Consider the following 24,191-nt stretch of genomic DNA (forward strand, 5'->3'; position numbering starts at 1 on the left):
GATCGCACAGAGTCAGACACGACTGAAGCGACTTAGTAGTAGTAGTACCATTTTTCGAGATTCCATATATAGTCATTAGAACATGATACTTATCTTTCTCTTTCTGATTCAATTAACTCTGTATAATAGGTTCTAGATTCATCCACCTCATCAGAACTGACTCAAATGTGTTCCTTTTTATGGCTGAGTCCATTCATCTATTGATGGACATCTACATTGCTTCCATGCTCTAGCTATTGTAAATAGTGCTGCAATGAACAATGGGATACATGTGTCTTTTACAATTTTGGTTTCCTTAGGGTATATGCCTATAAGTGGGATTGCTGGGTCCTATGGTGGTTTTATCCCCTGTTTTTTAAGGTATCTCCATACCATCTTTCATAGTGGGTGTATCAATTTACATTCCCACCAGCAGTGCAAGAGCAGTCCCTTTTCTCCACACCCTCTCCAGCATTTATTGTTTGTAGACTTTTAGGTGATGGTCATTCTGTTTGGTGTGAAGTGATATGTCGTTGTAGTTTTTATTTGAATTTCTCTAATAATTAGCACTATTGAGCATCTTTTCATGTGTTTATTAGCCATCTGCATGTCTTCTTTGGAGAAATGTCTATTTATGTCTTTTCCCCACTTTTTGATTGGGTTGTTTGCTTTTCTTGCATTGAGTTGTATGAGCTGCTGGTATATTTTGGAAATTAATCCTTTTCAGTTGTTTCATTTGTCCATTATTTTCTCCCATTCTGAGGGTTGAACTTGCACCTTGCTGTGCAAAAGCTTTTAAGTATAATCAGGTCCCACTTGTTTACTTTTGTTTTTATTTCCATTACTCTAGGAAGTAGGGCATAGAGGATCTTGCTTTGATTTATGTCATCGACTGTCTGCCTATGTTTTCCTCTAAGAGTTTTATAGTTTCTGGCCTTACATTTAAGTCTTTAATCCACTTCAAGTTTATCTTTGTGTATGGTGTTAGGAAGTGTTCTAATTTCATTCTTTTACATGTAGCTGCCCAGTTTTCCCAGCACTATTTATTGAAGAGGCTGTCTTTGCCCCATCGTTTATTCTTGCTGCCTCTGTTGAAAATAAGGTACCTATAGGTGCATGGGTTTACTTCTGGGCTTTCTATCTTGTTTCATTGGTCTATATTTCTGCTTTTGTACCAGTTCCGTACTGCCTTGATGACTGGAGCTTTGCAGTATAATCTGAAATCAGGAAGGTTGATTCCTCCAGCTCCATCCTTCTTTCTCAAGACTGCTTTGTCTATTCAGGGTCTTTTTTGTTTCCATATGAATTGTGAAATTTTTTGTTCTAGTTCTGTGAAAACTGTATTAGTAATTTGATAGTGATTGCATTGAATTTATAGACTGCATTTGGTAATATAGTCATTTTCACAATATTGATTCTTCCTACCCAGGTACTTGGAATATCTCTCCATCTGTTTATGTCATCTTTGAATGCTTTCATTAGTGTCATAGTGTTTCACTTTTTATGTCATTCTGTGTACAGTTCTTTTGTTGCCTTAGGTAAGTTTATTCCTAGATATTTAATTCTTTTTGTTGCAATGGTGAATGGGATTGACTCCTCACATTCTCTTTTTGATTTTCTATTGTTAGTATATAGAAATGCAAATGATTTCTGTGTATTAATTTTGTATCCTGCAACTTTGCTAAATTCCCTGATTAGCTCTAGTAATGTTCTTATACTATCTTTATGGTTTTCTATGTACTGTATCTGGAGATGGCATACTGTATCATGCCATCTGCAAACAGTGAGAGCTTTACTTCTTTTCTGATCTGGATTCCTTTTATTTCTTTTTCTTCTCTGATTGCTGTAGCTAGGACTTCTATAACTAGGTTGAATAATAGTGGCGACAGTGGACACCCTTGTCTTCTTCTTGATCTTAGGGGAAATGCTTTCAGTTTTTCACCATTGAGAATAATGTTTACTGTAGTCTTATTATATATGGCATTTACTATGTTGAGGTTGGAGAAGGCAATGGCAGCCTACTCCAGTACTCTTGCCTGGAAAATCCCATGGACGGAGGAGCCTGGTAGGCTGCAGTCCATGGGGTCGCTAGGAGTCGGATACGACTGAGGGACTTCAGTTTTGAAAGGTTGTTGCTGAATCACGCGAAGACACTGGGATTCTTGGCTCCCAGAGGAGAAGAATTGAACCCGGGGCCAGACACGAGGCTTGATCACTCAGAGCTTTTGTGTAATAAAATTTTATTAAAGTATAAAGGAGGTAGAGAAAGCTTCTGACATAGACATCAGAAAAGGGCAGAAAGAATACCCCCTTGCTAGTGTTAGCAATGAAGTTATATACTCTCCAATGAATCCAAAGAATGTCTGAAGGTTGTAAAGACCTCACCAGACCTACTCCCATAATTTACATTTTAAGATAACAGAATGAGCCAGAAGATTTAATCCAGAGACTGTCCTCAGGCAGGATACATTATTGTTATATAATCCTTCTAAAGACCAGGTCTACTCCCATAATTTACATTTTAAGATTACAGAATTAGCCAGAAGGTTTAATCCAGAGACTGTCCTCAGGCAGGATACATTATTGTTATATAATCCTAAGGAATGTAGAGAAGGAAAAAAAAAGTCTGTCCTTTCTTCCTCCTTGAGAATTCCAGACCCCTCTTCTCCTTGGGGACCCCTAGACTTCTTATCAACCTGCCTAGGAAATGACTCTCTCATCCCCCCGGCCCCCTTTTCTCTTAGGAGAATTATGTTGCCTAGGGAAAAGGAGCGTTCTCATTCCATAAATGCTTCCGAGCTGACAAGGGGCGCTGTCCCTAAATTGGTGAGGCAACATATACTCCTAATCCTCATATTGAGGATATCTGATCCAGGGGCCCAAAATAGTAGTTGGAGGAAGCTGCAGCAGTAGCAGGAGTTTGAGCAACCATTTTTAACTTAAAAGCTTTCATGCGGCTAGAAACAAATCCAGTTATACAGTTACAGATGCAGGGAGCAAACAGCAAAAACAAAACATTTAGAATCAAAATTAAAAGTCACATTATGTCCATAGTTAGAGTACAAAGTGTTGCACCAGTCCATTTTAAGGTTGGTAGATGTCATCAAATGAAGAAGAGGCATCGCATGTGATTGTTGTCGAAGGTATTCACAGACTTAGAGAAAGTCTTTTCCTTGAAGTAGGGATGTCCACCATGGGAAGCCTTCCACTGATGAAGAGGGGAGTGCTCCACAGACCCAGCAGTTAGACCGACTGTGGAATGCAGCTTAGGAGTGAGCCCAGGACAGGAAGACATTGTCTTGAGAATCAAACAGCAGACTCAGGATTTTTGGAGTCAGCAGAAGTAGGCTCACATAGATTATCAGGCCCATCTGAAAGGTATAAAGTCAGAGAATAGAAAGTAAAGACATAAAATGAAGTCACTTAATTTTGGTCAAGGTGCCATCTCTTAACTTGAGTGTGATGTACCCAAGAATCAATTCCTGGCACTTTGACAGCTGTGGGAGAAGAAAGAATAACCTGGTAAGGGCCTTCCCAGAGGGGCTCGATGGATGGGCCCCCAGATCCCAATGTTTTTATGAGGACCTCAGTTCCTGGCTCAAATAGAGGCTTGCTTGACTCAGAGGCGGTGTCAGGAGTCGTCTCCCAGAGTTCTGTTAATGCCTGTTGAAAAGCTGAGTTATATAACTAGTTCATTCCAAGGCTTCAGGGTCTATAACAATGTCCGTGCGTAAGAGAGCCCTTCCATAAATACATTCAAAGGGGGACAGTCTCTCCTTTGGGGGGAGCAGTTCGAGCTCTCATTAAAGTTATGGGTAGGACTTTAATCCATTTGTCCTGTGTCTCTTGAGTTAATTTGCGCAGATATCTTTTCATAATGTCATTAGCTTTTTCAACCTTTCCTGAGGATTGGGAACAGTGTAAGTGATATTCTATTCCTAGAGCTTTAGATACCCACTGAGTTATAGCAGCTTTAAAGGCAGAGCCATTGTCACTCTGAAGGCTCTGTGGCAGCCCAAACCTGGGGATAATTTCATGGATTAAAATCTTTATAACCTCCTTAGCCTGTTCACTATGATAGGGAAAAGCCTCAATCCATCCAGTAAAGGTATCTACCCAAACTTGTAAGCAAGAATATCCATTAGCTTTTGGCATATGAGTAAAATCAATTTCCCCATCCTCTCCAGGATACTTCCCACTTCGTTGTAATCCAGATTTTGCTAGCTTTTCAGACTTTGGGTTATTTTTCTGACAAACCTCATACTTTTTGATAATATCTTTAAAGTTTTCATTACATTTTTACCTTCAAACAAACAAAAAGCCATTTGGTAAGTACTCTCTGCACCCAAATGAAAACTCTGATGTAAATCCTTAAGAATTTTCCACTGAGCATTTTCAGGAATTATTAATCGTTCATCCTTGGACTGTAACCATCCTTTATCAGTAACCTTTGCTCCTCTTTTCTCATATCTTTCTAATTCTTCCTAATATTTTGTTTTTTCCTGTTCCATAGGACCTGTCCCGGAGAAGGCAATGGCACCCCACTCCAGTACTCTTGCCTGGAAAATCCCATGGGCGGAGGAGCCTAGTAGGCTGCCGTCCATGGGGTCTCGAAGAGTCGGGCACGACTGAGCGACTTCATTTTCACTTTTCACTTTCACGCATTTGAGAAGGAAATGGCAACCCACTCCAGTGTTCTTGCCTGGAGAATCCCAGGGACGGGGGAGTCTGGTGGGCTGCCGTCTATGGGGTCACACAGAGTCAGACACGACTGAAGTGACTTAGCAGCAGTAACAGCAGGACCTGTCCAGATCAAAGGCGTCTCCAGTGAAGGGGTTTTGTAAAGTGCTGCTTTTCTGGCTTGACAGTCAGCCAGATGATTACCTTTGGCTACTTTACTCCCATCCCTTCTGTGCCCTTTGCCACAGCTACTTCTTTAGGACAATATATAGCAGTTAAAAGTCTCTCAATCTCTCTGAAATGCTTAATAGGTTCTCCTGTTGCTGTTTTAAACTATCTTTCCATTTTTCAGCATGAGCATGTAAAGTCAAATAAGCATACTTAGAATCAGTGTATATATTTACCCGCTGCCCTTTGCTTAACTCTAGAGCTTGGGTCAGAGCCACAAACTCCGCTGAGCACTGGTTCCCTGGGGGAGAGATTTTGCTTCCAAAACCTGTTCAGCAGTCACCACGGCATAACCTGCTTTACGCTTTCCATCCCGAACAAAAGAACTGCCATCTGTAAATATTTCCATGTCAGGATTGTCTAATGGGGTATCCTTTAGATCCTCCCAGGCTGCACAGTTTAAAGTTAGGAATTGAGAACAACCGTGAACAGGTGTTTCATTTTCTTTCTCAGGAAGGAAAGTGGCAGAATTTAAATTTCCATAAACTTTAAACTTAGTTACTGGTCCTTCTAACAACAATGACTGATATTTAAGAAGCCTACTGTCTGTCATCCAAATATTAATCTTAGAATTTAATATTCCACTCACATCATGAGAAGTCAGTATGGTAAGTTTTCATCCATTAATTATTTTTAAAGCTTTCAGATGCTAATAAAGCTGCTGCCCCAATTACTCTTAGGCAGTGGGGCCACCCACGTGAAATTACATTTAATTCTCTGCTTAGATAAGCAATAGGTTGCTGGTGAGGCCCTTGGGGTTGTGTCAAAACTCCCAATGCCACACCTTTTCTTTCAGTGACAAACAAATTAAATTCTGATCCTGTGGGCAAGCTCAGAGCTGCAGCTTGCAAGAGAACAGTCTGAAGAACCTTAAAAGCCTTTTGAGTTTCTGGAGACCAAACCAGTTTGTCGGTTTGGGCCTGCTGAGTTTCAGCTATAAGTTTCTATAAAGGCTGGGCAAGTTCCCCATAACCCGGAATCCAAATGCGACAGTAACCTGTGATTCCCCAAAATCCTCTCAATTGTCTTAAAGTCATAGGTAGGGGATGATTTAGTATAGATTTAATTCTCTCAGGGCCTATGGCCCTAGTCCCTTCTGATATAATTAGGCCCAGATATCTAACCAACTGTTGACAAAGCTGAGCCTTTTCTCCTGATGCCTTGTAACCACAGCCTGCCAGAAAGTTTAAGAAATCTGAGGCTTGCGAACAAGCTTCCTCTATCTCAGCACAGAGCAAAATATCATCTACATATTGTAACACCACCGCTTCAGAGCTATTAAAGTTTTGTAGATCCTGGGACAAACTTCGTCCAAATAAGTGAGGACTGTCACGAAATCCCTGGGGCAAAACTGTCCAGGTTAACTGAAAGGCTGGCTGAGTAGGGTCTTCAAAGGCAAATATAAATTGACTTTCTTCTGCCAAAGGCACTGAATAGAAGGCATCTTTCAAATCAACTCCTGAGAAATATTTGGCTCGTTCAGGAATTTCAGACAATAGAGTATAAGGATTAGGCACCACGGGGTGTAAAGGAACTACAGCCTCATTTATTATTCATAAATCTTGAACTAGTCTCCATTTACCATTTGATTTCTTTATACACAATATAGGAGTGTTGCAAGGACTGTTACAGGGAATTAATAGTCCCTGTTCCTTTAAATTTTCAATGATGGGTTTTAACCCTTCCTTAACCTCAGGTTTCAGTGGATACTGCTTCTTATGTGGAAATACGTGCGGGTCTTTGAGCTTGACAACTATAGGAATAGCATTTTGTGTTCGACCCACAGATTTTCCATCAGCCCATACTCTAGGATTTACATTTTGTTCAACTAAAGGGAGAGAAAGGGAGGGCTCCATGTCAGAGGCGTGGACCTTGCTCAGTATATCCCTCCCCAAAAGGGGTGAGGGAGATTCTGGCACGATCAGAAACTTGTGTGAAAATAGCACAGAATCCCAGTTGCAAGATAAAGAATAACTGAAATAATACCTTTTGGCTCATCCAGACAGTCCCATTACGGGAGCGGATCGGGAAGAAAGTGGGCCAGGGGCTTCAGTAAGCACAGAATAAGTCGCCCCAGTATCTAAAAGGAAATCGACGGATTGGCCCCCCACAATTATTAATACCCGGGGTTCCTCAGGTGTAATTAGGACAGGAGCTTGTGTGGGGACCCCAGGGCACCTTCATTCCCTGATTGTCTTGAGAGTCCGACCCCGGAGACCTATGCCTCTGGGGACAGTCTCTCTTCCAGTGTGGTCCTTTGCAGACTGGACATGGAGCCAGGGGCAGCTTAGATGCCTGAGGGCAATCCCGCTTGAGGTGCCCCTCCTTTCCACAGTAATAGCAAGCCCATCCCTTTTCACCTGGGTCCCTCTGGGCATTTTTCTCAGGCTGTTTAAGAACGTTTTTCATAGCCCTTGAGAAGGCTTCCTCCTTTTCCTTTGTCTTTTTTTTTTTTTGCCTTTCTTTCTTTTCCTCATATTCCCTACCATAATAGACTGTCTGAGCCAGTTGTAATAGAATATCAAAAGACTGATTTTGTCCATACGCCTGTTTTAATAGCTTACGGCGGATATCTGGAGCTGACTGAGTGAGAAATCTATCCTTTAAAATCACTTTTCCCTCTTCACTTTTGGAATCAATCTCAGTGAATCTGCAAAAGGCTTCTCTCAGTCTATCTAGGAATTTACCAGGAGCTTCCTTCTCCTCCTGTTCTATGTCTGCCAATTTGCTGAAGGAAATGGCAACCCACTCCAGTATTCTTGCCTGGAGAATCCCAGGGATGGGGGAGCCTGGTGGGCTGCCATATATGGGGTCACACAGAGTCAGACACGACTGAAAAGACTTAGCAGCGGCAGCAGCAGCAGCGGATACTGTGGCCATGCAGTATCACATAGGAAGACCAGGTGTGTCTTCTTTAAGCCCTGGGGATCAAATCTATCCCAGTTTTTCAGGATACAGTTCAAAGGAGGCTGAAATTGTTAGCTCCCATCTATAAGAGAGAAAAAAAGTGACCAGTGTCATCTTTCTACCGGAGGCGTCCCTTCCTGTTCTAGATGGGGATGTAGACAGACTTTACACCAAAAGCTTTTCCTTCCTGCTCGGACTTAGTCTGTCCCTTACCGACACAGGTGCCATACTCGTCCCTCCCGGTTCTACCACCTAGATGGAGTGGGGATGTACCAGGTGTAGATTTAATAGCATTGCTACTTGACGTCAAGCTCTTCACCCTTAACCTTGCTTGCCTCTGAAGCCACCCGGGGTGCAATCAGAGTAACCTTCTGGAATGCCTCCCAAGCTAAGACCACTGGGAAAAACATTTGTCACCTGAGTGCCTGTGCACAACCCTGAGTATTTCCTGACCACGATAAGACCAACACGAACATAAAACTGAGATGTTCTTTCCAAGCATCACCACACCAGTATAAGAGCCTGCTCTGATCCACTAAGAGCCAGTGTTACCAAAGGAAAAAACCCATTGCAGTCCCAATCTGAGTAACCTTTAACCTCAGAGATGTTCTTGGAGCTAGAGCTCCATCTAGCTTCCTAATTTTCGATTCCTAGCGAGGCTAGGCGCTTTCTTGGCTACCAAGCCCCTTGAAAGTCTATGATCCAACAGATTAGGTTCAGATAGGATCAGATCAGATCAGTCGATCAGTCGTGCCCGACTCTTTGCGACCCCATGAATTGCAGCACACCAGGCCTCCCTGTCCATCACCAACTTCCGGAGTTCACTCAGATTCACTTCCATTGAGTCAGTGATGCCATCCAGCCATCTCATCCTCTGTCGTCCCCTTCTCCTCCTGCCCCCAATCCCTCCCAGCATCAGTCTTTTCCAATGAGTCAACTCTTCGCAAGAGGTGGCCAAAGGACTGGAGTTTCAACTTTAGCATCATTCCTTCCAAAGAAATCCCAGGGCTGATCTCCTTCAAAATGCACTGGTTGGATTTCCTTGCAGTCCAAGGGACTCTCAAGAGTCTTCTCCAACACCACAGTTCAAAAGCATCAATTCTTCAGTGCTCAGCCTTCTTCATAGTCCAACTCTCACATCCATACATGACCACAGGAAAAACCATAGCCTTGACTAGATGAATCTTTGTTGGCAAAGTAATGTCTCTGCTTTTGAATATGCTATCTAGGTTGGTCATAACTTTCCTTCCAAGGAGTAAGCGTCTGTTAATTTCATGGCTGCAGTCACCATCTGCAGTGATTTTAGAGCCCAGAAAAATAAAGTCTGACACTGTTTCCACTGTTTCCCCATCTATTTCCCATGAAGTGGTGGGACCGGATGCCATGATCTTCGTTTTCTGAATGTTGAGCTTTAAGCCAATTTTTCACTCTCCACTTTCACTTTCATCAAGAGGCTTTTGAGTTCCTCTTCACTTTCTGCCATAAGGGTGGTGGTATCTGCATATCTGAGGTTACTGATATTTCTCCCGGCAATCTTGATTCCAGTTTGTGCTTCTTCCAGTCCAGCGTTTCTCATGATGTACTCTGCATATAAGTTAAATAAACAGGGTGACAATATACAGCCCTGATGAACTCCTTTTCCTATTTGGAACCAGCCTGTTGTTCCATGTCCAGTTCTAACTGTTGTTGCTTCCTGACCTGCATACAAATTTCTCAAGAGGCAGATCAGGTGGTCTGGTACTCCCATCTCTTTCAGAATTTTCCACAGTTTATTGTGATCCACACAGTCAAAGGCTTTGGCATAGTCAATAAAGCAGAAATAGATGTTTTTCTGGAACTCTCTTGCTTTTTCCATGATCCAGCAGATGCTGGCAATTTGATCTCTGGTTCCTCTGCCTTTTCTCAAACCAGCTTGAACATCAGGAAGTTCACGGTTCACATATTGCTGAAGCCTGGCCTGGAGAATTTTGAGCATTACTTGACTAGCGTGTGAGATGAGTGCAATTGTGCAGTAGTTTGAGCATTCTTTGGCATTGCCTTTCTTTGTGATTAGAATGAAAACTGACCTTTTCCAGTCCTGTGGCCACTGCTGAGTTTTCCAAATTTGCTGGCATGTTGAGTGCAGCACTTTCACAGCATCATCTTTCAGGATTTGGAAAAGCTCAACTGGAATTCTATCACCTCCACTAGCTTGGTTGGTAGTGATGCTTTCTAAGGCCCACTTGACTTCACATTCCAGGATGTCTAGCTCTAGGTCAGTGATCACACCATCGTGATTATCTGGGTCATGAAGATCTCTTTTGTACAGTTCTTCTGTGTATTCTTTCCATCTCTTCTTCAGTGGCCGGGAGGACCAACCCCACATCTAAGGAGCCATGGCTGCACGGGCACAGGAGGGCCTAGAGGAGCTATCCCACAATGAAGGTCAGGAAGGGCGGAGGTGAGGAGATACCCCTTATCCAAGGTAAGGAGCAATGGCTGTGCTTTGCTGGAGCAGCTGTGAAGAGATACCCCACGCCCAAGGTAAGAGAAACCCAAGTAAGACAGTAGGTGTTGTAAGAGGGCATCAGAGGGCAAACACACTGAAACCATACTCACAGAAAACTAGTCAATCTAATCACACTAGGACCACAGCCTTGTCTAACTCAATGAAACTAAGCCATGCCCATGGGACAACCCAAGACGGGTGGGTCATGGTGGAGAGATTTGACAATATATGGTACACTGGAGAAGGGAATGGCAAACCACTTCAGTATTCTTGCCTTGAGAACCCCATGAACAGTATGAAAAGGCAAAATGATAGGATACTGAAAGAGGAACTCCCCAGGTCAGTAGGTGCCCAATATGCTACTGGAGATTAGTGGACAAATAACTCCAGAAAGAATGAAGGGATGGAGCCAAAGCAAAAAGAATACCCAGCTGTGGATGTGACTGGTGATAGAAGCAAGGTCCAATGCTACAAAGAGCAATATTGCATAGGAACCTGGAATGTCAGGTCCATGAATCAAGGCAGATTGGAAGTGGTCAAACAAGAGATGGCAAGAGTGAATATCGACATTCTAGGAATCAGTGAACTGAAATGGAATGGGTGAATTTAACTCAGATGACCATTATATCTACTACTGCGGGCAGGAATCCCTCAGAAGAAATGGAGTGGCCATCATGGTCAACAAAAGAGTCAGAAATGCAGTACTTGGATGCAATCTCAAAAACGACAGAATGATCTCTGTTCGTTTCCAAGGCAAACCATTCAATATCACAGTAATCCAAGTCTATGCCCCAACCAGTAACGCTGAAGAAGCTGAAGTGGAAGGGTTCTATGAAGACCTACAAGACCTTTTAGAACCCAAAAAAGAAGTCCTTTTCATTATAGGGGACTGGAATGCAAAAGTAGGAAGTCAAGAAACATCTGGAGTAACAGGCAAATTTGGCCTTGGAATATGGAATGAAGCAGGGCAAAGACTAATAGAGTTTTGCCAAGGAAATGCATTGGTCATAACAAACACCCTCTTCCAACAACACAAGAGAAGACTCTATACATGGACATCACCAAATGGTGAACACCAAAATCAGATCGATTATATTCTTTGCAGCCAAAGATGGAGAAGCTCTATACAGTCAGCAAAACAAGACCAGGAGCTGACTGTGGCTCAGACCATGAATTCCTTATTGCCAAATTGAGACTGAAATTGAAGAAAGTAGGGAAAACCACTAGACCATTCAGGTATTACCTAAATCAAATCCTTTATGATTATACAGTGGAAGTGAGAAACAGATTTAAGGGCCTAGATCTGATAGATAGAGTGCCTGATGAACTATGGAATGGGGTTCATGGCATTTTACAGGAGACAGGGATCAAGACCATTCCCATAGAAAAGAAATGCAAAAAAGCGAAATTGCTGTCTGGGGAGGCCTTATAAATAGCTGTGAAAAGAAGAGAAGCGAAAAGCAAAGGAGAAAAGGAAAGATATAAACATCTGAATGCAGAGTTCCAAAGAATAGCAAGAAGAGATAATAAAGCTTTCTTCAGCGATCAGTGCAAAGAAAAAGAGGAAAACAACAGAATGGGAAAGACTAGGGATCAGTTCAAGAAAATCAGAGATACCTAAGGAACATTTCATGCAAAGATGAGCTCAATAAAGGACAGAAATGGTATGGACCTAACAGAAGCAGAAAATATTAAGAAGAGATGGCAAGAATACACAGAACTGTACAAAAAAGATCTTCATGACCCAGATAATCACGATGGTGTGATCATTGACCTAGATTAGGTTAGTACTTCTAATTCCCAAGGAGTTATGAAATGGTCAAAGAGACCAAAAAGTTTGACTGAGAAAGGAGAGTTCAGTCCATACGCTTTGCCCATTTCTGGTCAGTTCCTGGAGGAGACATTGGGTGCCTCTTGGCATTGGCAGGTCGGTATAAACCCCCAATGGGTTTCTGCCATAAGCCATTTGAGATCACCGTGGAACCACAGAGCAGGGCTCCTTACTTGCTTCACACAGGGCATGTCATTCATTCACACAAGCACACTGTAGAGTTAGTAAAGCACAGCAGAAAACGTGTTCTTTAAGAGAACATTGAGCTAGAACTCCAAGCATCCTTACCTTGTCCTGAAGGATCCCAGATGAGTCCTCAAGATCAAAGATTGTTGTTCAATCACGTAAAGACGCCAGGGTTCTTGGCCCCCAGAGGAGAAGAATTGAACCCGGGGCCAGAGACGAGGCTTGACTGCTCAGAGCTTTTGTGTAATAAAGTTTTATTAAAGTATAAAGGAGATAGAGAAAGCTTTTGACATAGACATCAGAAGGGGGCAGAAAGAGTACCCCCTTGCTAGTGTTAGCAATGAAGTTATATACTCTCTAATGAATCCAAAGAATATCTGGAGGTTGTAAAGACCTCACCAGACCTACTCCTATAATTTACATTTTAAGACAACAGAATGAGCCAGAAGATTTAATCCAGAGACTGTCCTCAGGCAGGATACATTATTGTTATATAATCCTTCTAAAGACCAGGTCTACTCCCATAATTTACATTTTAAGATTACAGAATTAGCCAGAAGGTTTAATCCAGAGACTGTCCTCAGGCAGGATACATTATTGTTATATAATCCTAAGGAATGTAGAGAAGAAAAAAAAAGGTTTGTCCTTTCTTCCTCCTTGAGAATTCCAGACCGCTCTTCTCCTTGGGGACCCCTAGACTTCTTATCAACCTGCCTAGGAAATTACTCTCTCAGTTTCACTTTTCACTTTCATGCATTAGGGAAGGAAATGGCAACCCACTTCAGTGTTCTTGCCTGGAGAGTCCTAGGGATGGGGGAACCTGGTTGGCTGCCATCTATGGGGTCGCAGAGTCGGACTCGACTGAAGTGACTTAGCGGCAGCAGCAGCATGTTGAGGTAGGTTGCTTCTATGCCCATTTTTGGAGAGTTTTAATCATGAATGGGTGCTGAATTTTGCCACATATTCTTTTGCATCTATTGAGATGATCACATGGCTTTTATCTTTCAATTTGTTAATATGGTGTATCATATTGATTGATTTGCATATATCAAAGAATCCTTGCATCCCTGGAATAAACCCAACTTGATCATGGTGTATGAGTTTTTGATATCTTGAATTCTGCTAGTGAAAATTTTGTTCAGGATTTTTGCATCTATATTCATCAGTGATATTGCCCTATAGTTTTCTGTTTTTGTGTTGTCTTTGTCTGGTTTTGGTATGAGGGTGATTGTGGCCTCACGGAATTAGTCTGGAAGTGTTCCTTCCTCTGCAATTTTTTTAAAGAATTTTCAAAGGATAGGCATTAGCTTTTCTCTAAATGTTTGACAGAATTCTCCTGTGAAGTCATCTGGTCCTGGGCTTTTGAATTTTGGGAGATTTGTTTTTAATCAAAGCTTCAATTTCAGTGCTTGCAATTGGCTTGTTCATAATTTATATTTCTTCCTGGTTTAGTCTTGGAAGATTGAACTTTTCTAAGAATATGTCCATTTCTTCCAGGCTATCCAATTTATTGCCATATCAGTTCAGTTCAGTGGCTCAGTCGTGCCTGACTCTTTGAGACCCCATGTCCGCAGCACGTCAGGCCTCCCTGTCCATCACTAACTCCAGGAGTCTACCCAAACCCATTTCCACTGTGTTGCTGATGCCATCCAGCATCTCATCCTCTGTCGTGCCCTTCTCCTCCTGCCCCCAATCCCTCCCAGCATCAGAGTATTTTCAAATCAGTCAGTTCTCTGCATCAGGTGGCCAAAGTATTGGAGTTTCAGCTGCAACATCAGTCCCTCCAATGAACACCCAAGATTAATCTCCTTTAGGATGGACTGGTTGGATCTCTTTGCAGTCCAAGGGACTCTCAAGAGTCTTCTACAACACCACAGTTCAAAAGCATCAATTCTTCTGCACTCAGATTTCTTCACAGTCCAACTGTCACATCCGTACATGCTACTGGAAAAACCATAGCCTTGACTAGATGGACCTTTGTTGGCAAAGTAATATCTCTGCTTTTTAATAGGCTATCTAGGTTGGTCATAATTTTCCTTCCAAGGGGCAAGCATCTTTTAATTTCACGACTGCAATCAGTGATTTTGGAGCCCACTGTTTCCCCATCTATTTGCCATGAATTGATGGGACCAGATGCCATGATCTTAGTTTTCAGAATGTTGAGCTTTAAGCCAACTTTTTCATTTTCTTCTTTCACTTTCATCAAGAGGCTCTTTAGTTCTTCTTCACTTTCTGCCATAAGGGTGGTGTCATCAGCATATCTGAGGTTACTGGTATTTCTCCTGGCAATCTTGATTCCAGCTTGTGCTTCCTCCAGCCCAGTGTTTCTCATAATACTCTGCATATACGTTAAATAAGCAGGCTGACAGTACACAGCCTTGACGTACCTGTTTTTCTATTTGGAACCAGTCTGTTGTTCCATGTCCAGTTCTAACTGTTGTTTCCTGACTGTATACAGGTTTCTCATGAGGCAGGTCAGGTGGTCTGTTATTCCCATCTCTTTCAGAATTTTCCACAGTTTATTGTGATCCACACAGTCAAAGGCTTTGGCATAGTCAATAAAGCAGAAATAGATGTTTTTTTGGAACTCTCTTGCTTTTTCCATGATCCAGTGGATGTTGGCAATTTGATCTCTGATTCCTCTGCCTTTTCTAAAAGCAGCTTGAACATCAGGAAGTTCACAGTTCACATATTGCTGAAGCCTGGCTTGGAGAATTTTGAGCATTACTTTACTACCATGTGAGATGAGTGCAATTTTGTGGTATTTTGAGCATTCTTTAGCATTAACTTTCTTTGGGATTGGAATGAAAACACCTTTTCCAGTCCTGTGGCCACTGCTGAGTTTTCTAAATTTGCTGACATATTGAGTGCAGCACTTTCACAACATCATCTTTTAGAATTTGAAATAGCTCAACCGGAATTCCATCACCTCCACTAGCTTTGTTCGTAGTGATGCTTCCTAAGGCCCATCTGACTTCACATTCCAGGACGTCCTGCTCTAGGTGAATGTGAGTGATCACACCTTAGTGATTATCTGGGTCATTAAGGTTTGTTTTTTTTTTTTTTTTTGTACCATTCTTCTGTGTATTCTTGCCTTCTTTTATTCTTTTCTTAATATCTTCTGCTTCTTTAGGTCCATACCATTTCTGTCCTTTATCGAGCCCATCTGTGCATGAAATGTTCCCTTGGTATCTCTAATTTTCTTGAAGAGATTTCTAGTCTTTCCCATTCTGTTGTTTTCCTCTATTTCTTTGCATTGATCACGGTGGAAGGCTTTCTTATCTCTTCTTGCTATTCTTTGGAACTCTGCATTCAGATGCTTATATCTTTCCTTTTCTCCTTTGCTTTTCGCTTCTCTTCTTTTCACAGCTATTTGTAAGGCCTCCTCAGATAGCCGTTTTTCAGTTTTGCATTTCTTTTTCTTTGGGATAGTCTTACTCCCTGTCTCCTGTACAATGTCATGATTTTACAATGTCTCCTGTACAATGTGCAATGGTGCACGAGCATAGTTGAGAGGAGCTACCCCACATACAAGGTCAGGGGCAGCGACGGAGAGGAGTTACCCCATGCCCAAGGTAAGGAGCAGCGGCTGCACTTTGCTGGAGCAGCCGTGAAGAGATACCCCACATACAAAGTAAGAGAAAGCCAAATAAGACGGTGGGTGCTGAGAGAGGCCATCAGAGGCCAGACAGACTAAAACCACAATCACAGACAGCTAGCCAATCTAATCATATGGATCATAGCCTTGTCTAATTCAATAAACTAAGCCATGCCATGTGGGGTCACCCAAGATAGACAGGTCATGTTGGAGTGGTCTGACAGAAAGTGGTCCACTGGAGAAGGGAATGGCAAACCACTTTAGCATTCTTGCCTCGAGAACCCATGAACAGTATGAAAAATCAAAAAGATAGGACATTGAAAAATGAACTCCCCAGGTCAGTAGGTGCCCAATATGCTACTGGAGAACAGTGGAAAAATAACTCCAGAAAGAATGAAGGGATAGAGCCAAAGCAAAAACCACACCCAGTTTTGGATGGGACTGGTGACAGAAGCAAGATTCAATGCGGTAAGAGCAATATTGCATAGGAACCTGGATTGTTAGGTCCATGAATCATGGCAAATTGAAAGTGGTCAAACAGGAGATGGAAAGACTAAACATCGACATTCTAGGAATCAGCGAACTAAGATGGACTGGAATGGGTGAATTTAACTCGGATGACCATTATATCTACTGTGTGCTGGAATCCCTTGGAAGAAATGGAGTAGCCATCATAGTCAACTAAAGAGTTCGAAATGCAGTACTTGGATGCAATCTCAAAAACGACAGAATGATCTCTGTTTGTTTCCAAGGCAAACCATTCAATATCATGGTAATCCAAGTCCATTCCCCGACCAGTAATGCTGAAGAAGCTAAAGTTGAATGGTTCTATGATGACCTACAAGACCTGCTAGAACACCCCCCGGCCCCCCAAAAAATGTCCTTTTCATTATAGGGGACCGGAATGCAAAAGCAGGAAGTCAAGAAACACCTGGAGTAACAGGCAAATTTGGCCTTGGAGTACAGAATGAAGCAGGGCAAATGCTAACAGAGTTCTGCCAAGAGAACACACTGGTTATAGCAAACACCCTCTTGCAACAACACAGGAGAAGACTCTATACATGGACATCACCAGATGGTCAACACCAAAATCATATTGATTATATCCTTTGCAGCCAAAGATGGAGAAGCTCTGTACAGTCAGCAAAACCATGAACGGGAGTGGACTGTTGCTCAGATCATGAACTTCTTCTTGCCAAATTCAGACTTAAATTGAAGAAAGTGGGGAAGACCACTAGATCGTTCAGGTATGACCTAAATCAAATTTCGTATTGCCATATAGTTGTTCATAATTGTCTCTTATACTCCTTTGTATTTATTCATTGTCTGTTATAACCTCACCTTTTTCATTTCTAATTGCGTTTATTTGATTCTTCTCTCTTTTTTTTTTATTAATGAGTCTGGCTAAAGATTTGTCAATTTTGTTTATCTTCTCAAAGAACCAGCTTTTAGTTTTATTGATCTTTACTATTGCTTTTATCAACTCTTCACTTATTTCTGCTCATAACTTTATCATTTCTTTTCTTCTACTAATTTTTTTGTTGTTCTTCTTCTTTTTCCAGCTGTTTTACCTGTAAAGTTAGATTGCCCATTCAATGTTTTTCTTGTTTCTTGAACTAGGATTGTATTGCTATAAACTTTCCTCTTAGAACTGCTTTTGCTGCATCCTATTGGTTTTGAGTTGTTGTGTTTTTATTATCATTTGTTTCTATAAATGTTTTTATTTCCCTTTTGATTTCTTCAGTAACATGTTTGTTATTTAGAAACATGTTGTTTAATCTCCAAGTGTTTGTGTTTCTTACAGTTTTTTTTTTTTTTTTCCCCTTGTAATTGATATCTAGTCTCACAGTGTTGTAGTTGGAGAAGATTTCTGATATGATTTCAATTTTCTTAAATTTTCTGAGGTTTGATTTGTGACCCAAGATACGGTCTGTCCTGGAAAATGTTCCATGTGTGCTTGAGAAGAAGGTGTATTCTTCTGCATTTGGATGGGATGTCCTGAAGATATCAGTGAGATCCATCTCATCTAATGCATAATTTAAGACCTGTGTTCCTTATTGATATTCTGTTTTGATGATCTGTCTATTGGTGTGAGTGGGGTGTTAAAGTCGTATACGATTATTGTGCTACTGTCAATTTCTCCTTTTATGTCTGTTAGCGTTTGTCTTTTGTACTAAGTTGCTCCTATGTTGGGTGCATAGATATTCACAATTGTTATGTCTTCCTCTTGGATTCATCCCTTGATCATTATGTATTGTGCTTCCTTATCTCTTATAACATTCTTTATTTTAAGGTCTATTTTGTCTGATATGAGGATTGCTACTCCAGCTTTCTTTTCCTTCCCGCTTGCAAGGAATATATTTTTTCATTCTCTCACTTTCAGTCTATATGTGTCTTTTGGTCTGAAGTGGGTTTCTTAAAGACAGCATATATATGGGTCATGTTTTGGTATCCCTTCAGCCAGTCTGTGTCTTTTGGTTGAAGATGCTGTGTTTTTTTTGTTTGTTTGTTTGTTTTTAATGTCTTTTTTAATCAAGTCTGTGCTGATAATAGATTTATACTTGATATTTCCCCAGCATATATCAGTGCATATATCAGTGACAATGTACATTGTCATATTACATAGATAACTGCATTTGACTGAATAAAACATAAAGAAATGAAGCAACAGTCTTACCACAGATAAAGACAAGTGAACTTACCTTCAGAGTACTCAGAGGTTGTTCCTCAGCCCAGGCCTGGTGCAGTTTCATCCCTGGGTTCTCATGGGAAGCTACAGGGACACAAAATAGACACCAGGACCCTGGTGAGTCTCCTTACCAGTCACTCAATGTTTTGTTTCTTTGTTTGTTTGATGGGGACATGGGGTGGAGTGTATGCATGAGGGAGGTTAGTAACTATGAGCTGAGTTGCTGTTGAATCATCCTCTTTCCTGAATGAAGGTGAGCATAGGAGAGGTTCAGGAAAGAAAGGAAAGAAACCTTCCACATTTTAACTAGGGATGACGTAACCGTTTGGGAAAAAACAAACACTAAAATGCATGCCAGCTTTCAATGTCAGAGACCCTTGATCCTCCTGCCTGTTTAGAGCTTCTGCTAAATGTCCCTGTCTTCTGGATTTCTTCCTAGATCACTGCCTTCCCAGGATCCACGGTTATAGCTATTGTAATTATCAAGTCTTCTGTGAGACTCTGTTCTTTATAAAAAGCAAACTCTGTTAGAGGACTGAATTCAATTCTACGTTTCCAAATAGCTGTTATCAATCATGTGGTATTTTTTCCCAGTCTTTATTTGCCAAACAACGTTTGCATGTCCACTGAGTCAGTGGCTGTCCACACTCACAGAAGTCATATATTTTGGGGACAGCTCCTTATGGAGAGATACCATGAGTTGAATGCTGACTGTTTCTGACCAAGCTGTGAGGAAGTTTACAACAAAAGTCATGGTCACTAGGCTAACTATAAAGTTAGCTATCAAATTCCATTGTGAGATCTATTTGACACCTTCTCTTGAGTGTGTGATACAGGGTTTAATCAATGTAAGGCTTATGTTAATGTCACCAAATACAATAAAATATCTCCCTGATGATAATCTGTTTTTGTCCTTGTTTAAGCAATGACAGTAGCACCAACAAATATGACCTATAGTGCCTACAAAAGGACAGACAACTCTCAGAATCTGTGAGCTAACCAGGGGGATATGAGTCCCGAGGTGCCTTTCACACTAATAATTGTCCCAAAGTCAGCTGTTAATCCGCCTATGCTTGCCCTGGGTTCTGTGACCACTGAGCCAACTTTATAATGATTGCCACGGTCTGGACCTTTGGAGCTGCTAGTACGTCCAGGTATAAACATAGATGCAAGACCCCCTTGCTCCATGACTAGGATCCCATGAGAGTGATCAGTGCAGGTCAGGGGTCCAAAGCAGACACACTGGGACCACCCTGAGGTTCTCAGTTTGGCTTTTCCATTTAGGAGGTCAAGAGCTTGAGCCATTTTTTAGCAGCATCTCCATCTGAGGAAAATGAATATTAACCAAACTTGAGGAATGTCTGAGTTGAGGAAAGAATCAGGTAATGTATAGCCAGGGGGCAGTGTGATGAGAAGTGTTTAGAAAGTTCTCAGTTGACTTCTGCTGTGTAAGAGGGAAACATGTCCTGAGGAAACACACACAGAGCTTCTAAATCACACCACATGGATGCAAACAAGGGGCCCTAACTCTGATTCACACAAACCAGCATCATCTAAGTGATGTAGTTATTCCCAGGAACCATGGAACACAGACACTGTTCTTTCCTGGAAGATCAGTCTCTTCTCTGCACCCACAGGCCTCACCCCCATAGGAACCCAGCATCAGGCACCTCTCCAACCAGAGCCGGCAAGAGAACCCCACCTTCATAAGCTAGATTGTTCCTCAGAAGAAAAACGTTCCCTGAATACTTACCATGTTCATAGGCTGCTTCACACGCCTGTAAGTAGAGAGAAGAAAAGAGTGTAAGTGTTTCAGCATCTTGAGTACCATGCATTCAGGTCTTTAATTCTCATTTTGTTCTCATAAAACCAAATGGGAAAGTGTTGTTGAGTCCATAGCCCCAAAAGAAAACAGAAGACACCTGTGGGGAAGGCTGGAGCTTTTCCTAGAAGATCTTTCCAGCTCTTTTTGACCAGCAATTACAAAATTTTATTTCAAGAAAAAAACTTTCTGCTGAGGAAACTGTTCCTGAGTACAGTTTTAAATTTATGTTGCCATTTTTGAAAAATTTCCTTTTGGGTAAGTTATCTGCTGGGTAAGACTCAACATTCATCCATCAATTTAAAAACTATATATCAACTGTCTTGAATATTTTGAAAGTCTTTTTCTGAATTCAGTGAAAAAAAAAAATAAAGTCATGAAGCAACAGTTTCATCTTAGATAAATAAGGGCCACTTACCACAGAGGTGGGCAAAGCCTCTTCCTCCAACTTTGAATTGGATACCTCCCCAAGCTAGTCCTCAGGGAGCTCTAGGAGGACATAGAGAGACTGTCAGGACATCTGTGATGATGATCGGGAACACCTTGTTAATGCAGACATGTGGTGGGAGTGTATGGATGTGGGTGGTTAATAAGTGTGGGCTGAGATCTGTTGGACAACCTTCCTCATGGGTAGAAGAGGGCAAAGGAGATGAACGTTTCAGAAATGAGTCAGAGAGCCTTTGAAGTTCTAGCTAAGGGGACCCTGATTGACTTGAAATTGTCAGTCTGACAAAGGGAAATGCTAAAAATTACACTAAGCTTCAGTAGTCATGTACATTTGTGAGACTTGGACCATCAAGAAGGCTGAGTGCCAAGAATTGATGCTTTAGAACAGTAGTGCTGAAGAGACTCTTGAGAGTTCCTTGGACAGCAATGAGATCAAACAAGTTAATCCTAAAGGAAATCAAGCCTGAATATTCATTAGAAGGACTGATGCTGAAACTCCAATATTTTGGCCACCTGATATGAAGGGCAGACTCACTGGAAAAGCCCTGATGCTGGGAAACATTGAGGGTAGGAGGAAAAGGAGGGGCCGCAGAGCATGAGATGGTTAGATGGCATCATCAGCTCAATGGACATGAATTTGAGCAAACTCCAGGAGATAGTGAAAGACAGGGTAGCCTGGTGTGCTGCTGTCCATGGGTTCACAAACAGTCAGACACAACTTAGCAATTGAGCACTGTGATCAAAGATACATTGTATTTATTATTTTCATAACTTTTAAGAATTAAAAAGTTATGTAGCATTTTCTATACTCACAATGCTGTGTACCTATCAACACCATCTACATCTAAATCATTTTCATCAGATCCAATATAACCTCTGTACCTATTAAGTCATAATCCACCTTCCCTCTAGTCTCGTGGCTTTGTTAATTTCTATTCCCAGTTTCTGTGTGTTTGCCTGTTCTACATACATTAAACCAGTGAAATCATACAATATTTGTCCCTCTGTGCCTGCCTACTTTCACTAGACATTTTTTTCAATAATACAATAATTGTTGTATTCTTTGAATAATAATTTTTGTATTATTTCATGCATCCATGTTGTAGTATATTTCAATCCTTAATTCATCTTTATGGCTGAATAGTATCCCATTATGAGTGTGTGTGTGTGTGTGTATATATATATATATATATATATGTATATGTATGTATGTATTTTATCCATTCATTCATCACATTATGGTCTTTGGGTTGTTTCTATCATGTGAGTACTAATAATACACTGTGAACATTAGTGTATGGATTTCTGTATGCTACCATAATGGTGATAATAATATTGTGAATATTTAAAATATCATTGAGTGTAACAATAAAAACTGTGAATCTAAGGTGAACTATGGATTTTTAATTGCTAAAAATATATTATCTCATTAACTGTAATAAACCTTCCACACATATGTTATCTCTGAGTAACATATGATAGCTGAAACTGAAGTGATAGGATATAGGAATTTTCTGTACTACTTTTACAAATTTTATGTCAATGTAACCCTGTTCTAAATAAAGTCTAATAATTTAAAGAAATCTTGAAACATGGCTTCAGGGAGGAACATAACACAGCTAATGTTAAAAAGTTAGCTAATGTCCAAACTATAGCTAGAGACCATCTTCACTCTTAAACATGAACCGGATGTTGAATTTAAAATGCATCTTTCTTTCCATAGTTAAAACAGTACCAACTGATGTAGTAAGTTGCCATTTGAACACGTAAAATAAAAGAAGAACATTGCTAAATATTTCACAGTTTTTTCCTTAAATATGAGGAACTGCACATGCTACAATAATTATTCATGAGTGAACTTAATAAGAAAATTTCCAGGGTACCTTCAACTGGGTCAGTTATAATGTGCACCGTATTTCGTGTCCAACAACGAACCCTCTTCACCCAGCTGGAGATTGATGCTCTTGAACTGCTGAGTGATGTTTTTTCTGGACTTCTGGGTGAAGCATCCTGGGAAATGCATTACAATGGAGAGAGCTGTTGACATCTTGCTGGCACAAGACCACAGGGAAACTAATAATAATTGATCCACAATTCACTCCCCTCCCTCACCAGATGCCTAGCAGGACTTCCTGGACCAAGGTGGAGTTAGGAAAATATGTAGTTTTATGTACCCTGAAAATATCCAACAGACTGAATGTGCAGGCAAATATCTCTATTTAACTGAGACTTAGAAGCTCAGCAGAGCATAGTGACCATGCCTGATGGGCTGGATTAAAACCCCACTTAGAAGAAGCAGATATTTGGGAAACACATATAGAACCCTCTTTGCTTCAATTCCTGTAATTAGTTGGAGAAATGTTAATATGGCCTATTTTTAGTATTATGAGGCCAAGAATGATTAAGTGCAGTTAAAATATTAGAAAAATAAAGGAGGGACTTCCCTGGTAGTCCAGTGTTAAGAATATGCCTTGCAATGCACAAATGGGGGTTTGATTTCTGGTTAGGGAACCAAGATCCCACACATGGCTTGCAGCAACTAAGCCCACATGTTGCAGCTACTGAGCCCAAGTGCCACAACTAGAGAGTCAGTGCACTGCAACGAAAGATCTGCATGATGCAAAAAAAATCCCATGTGCCACAACTAAGACCCAATGCAGCCAAATAAATAAATAGATAGATAGACAAATAAATAAATAGAAAAGTAAAGCACTGTTGCTTCATAACCGTTCTATAAGTGTTCAGTCTTCAATGATGGCAACAATAAGGTGGACCTTTAGTAGTGGTTGAAAGCACAGAGGGCATTTGGATGGCTCCAAGTAAGTGGGGACAGAACCGTACTCCAGCTTTTTCACAGAAACAAGGCTTTACAGCTCATGGAGAGTATCTATGATTACCTCCTCTGACACCCAGCCCAGTTGGGGAGGAAGGGGGAACAAAGTGGGGGCTGTAACCCATATGTTACATTGGAGGGTGTTGAAATTTAGAGAGATCAAGTGACTTTCCAAGAGTCACACAATGATGAATGCCCCCATCTCTCAAATTCTCCTGCACCTAGTTTTCTGTAGATGAGAGCTGATGCCCTGGAGAAGATGCCTGAGCCTGAAACAGAGCTCAAATCCTCCTTCTACCTTTTGTCTCTATATTTCAATCCCTGATCCAAAATACAAGCTTCTTCTGAGCAAAGCCCCTCAGAAAGACCACAGGATTCCAACTCTGTCCATCCTCCACAGACTCTTCACATGGTCAACTGTGTCACAATAGCCTTTTTAATGCCCAGGTCACCTTGCTGAATGGCCAGTGGTCTGTTTGGCTGTCAATTTGTCTCAGAGCCCA

The 24,191-nt window shown here is 41.2% G+C and overlaps 1 long non-coding RNA gene across 1 annotated transcript; it reads right to left on the bottom strand.

The window, feature by feature from the left end:
- Positions 1 to 2,217: 2,217 nt before the first annotated feature.
- LOC132342443 (uncharacterized) lies at positions 2,218 to 22,865 on the bottom strand. Its single transcript, XR_009490816.1, has 5 exons — positions 22,739 to 22,865; positions 20,827 to 20,897; positions 20,340 to 20,364; positions 18,600 to 18,670; positions 2,218 to 3,350 (listed from the first exon to the last, which is right to left on the bottom strand). It is a non-coding gene; the product is annotated as an uncharacterized lncRNA (long non-coding RNA).
- Positions 22,866 to 24,191: the final 1,326 nt, after the last annotated feature.

Source organism: Bos taurus, chromosome 16, assembly GCF_002263795.3.
Source record: "Bos taurus isolate L1 Dominette 01449 registration number 42190680 breed Hereford chromosome 16, ARS-UCD2.0, whole genome shotgun sequence".
In the NCBI taxonomy this organism is placed as follows: domain Eukaryota; kingdom Metazoa; phylum Chordata; class Mammalia; order Artiodactyla; family Bovidae; genus Bos; species Bos taurus.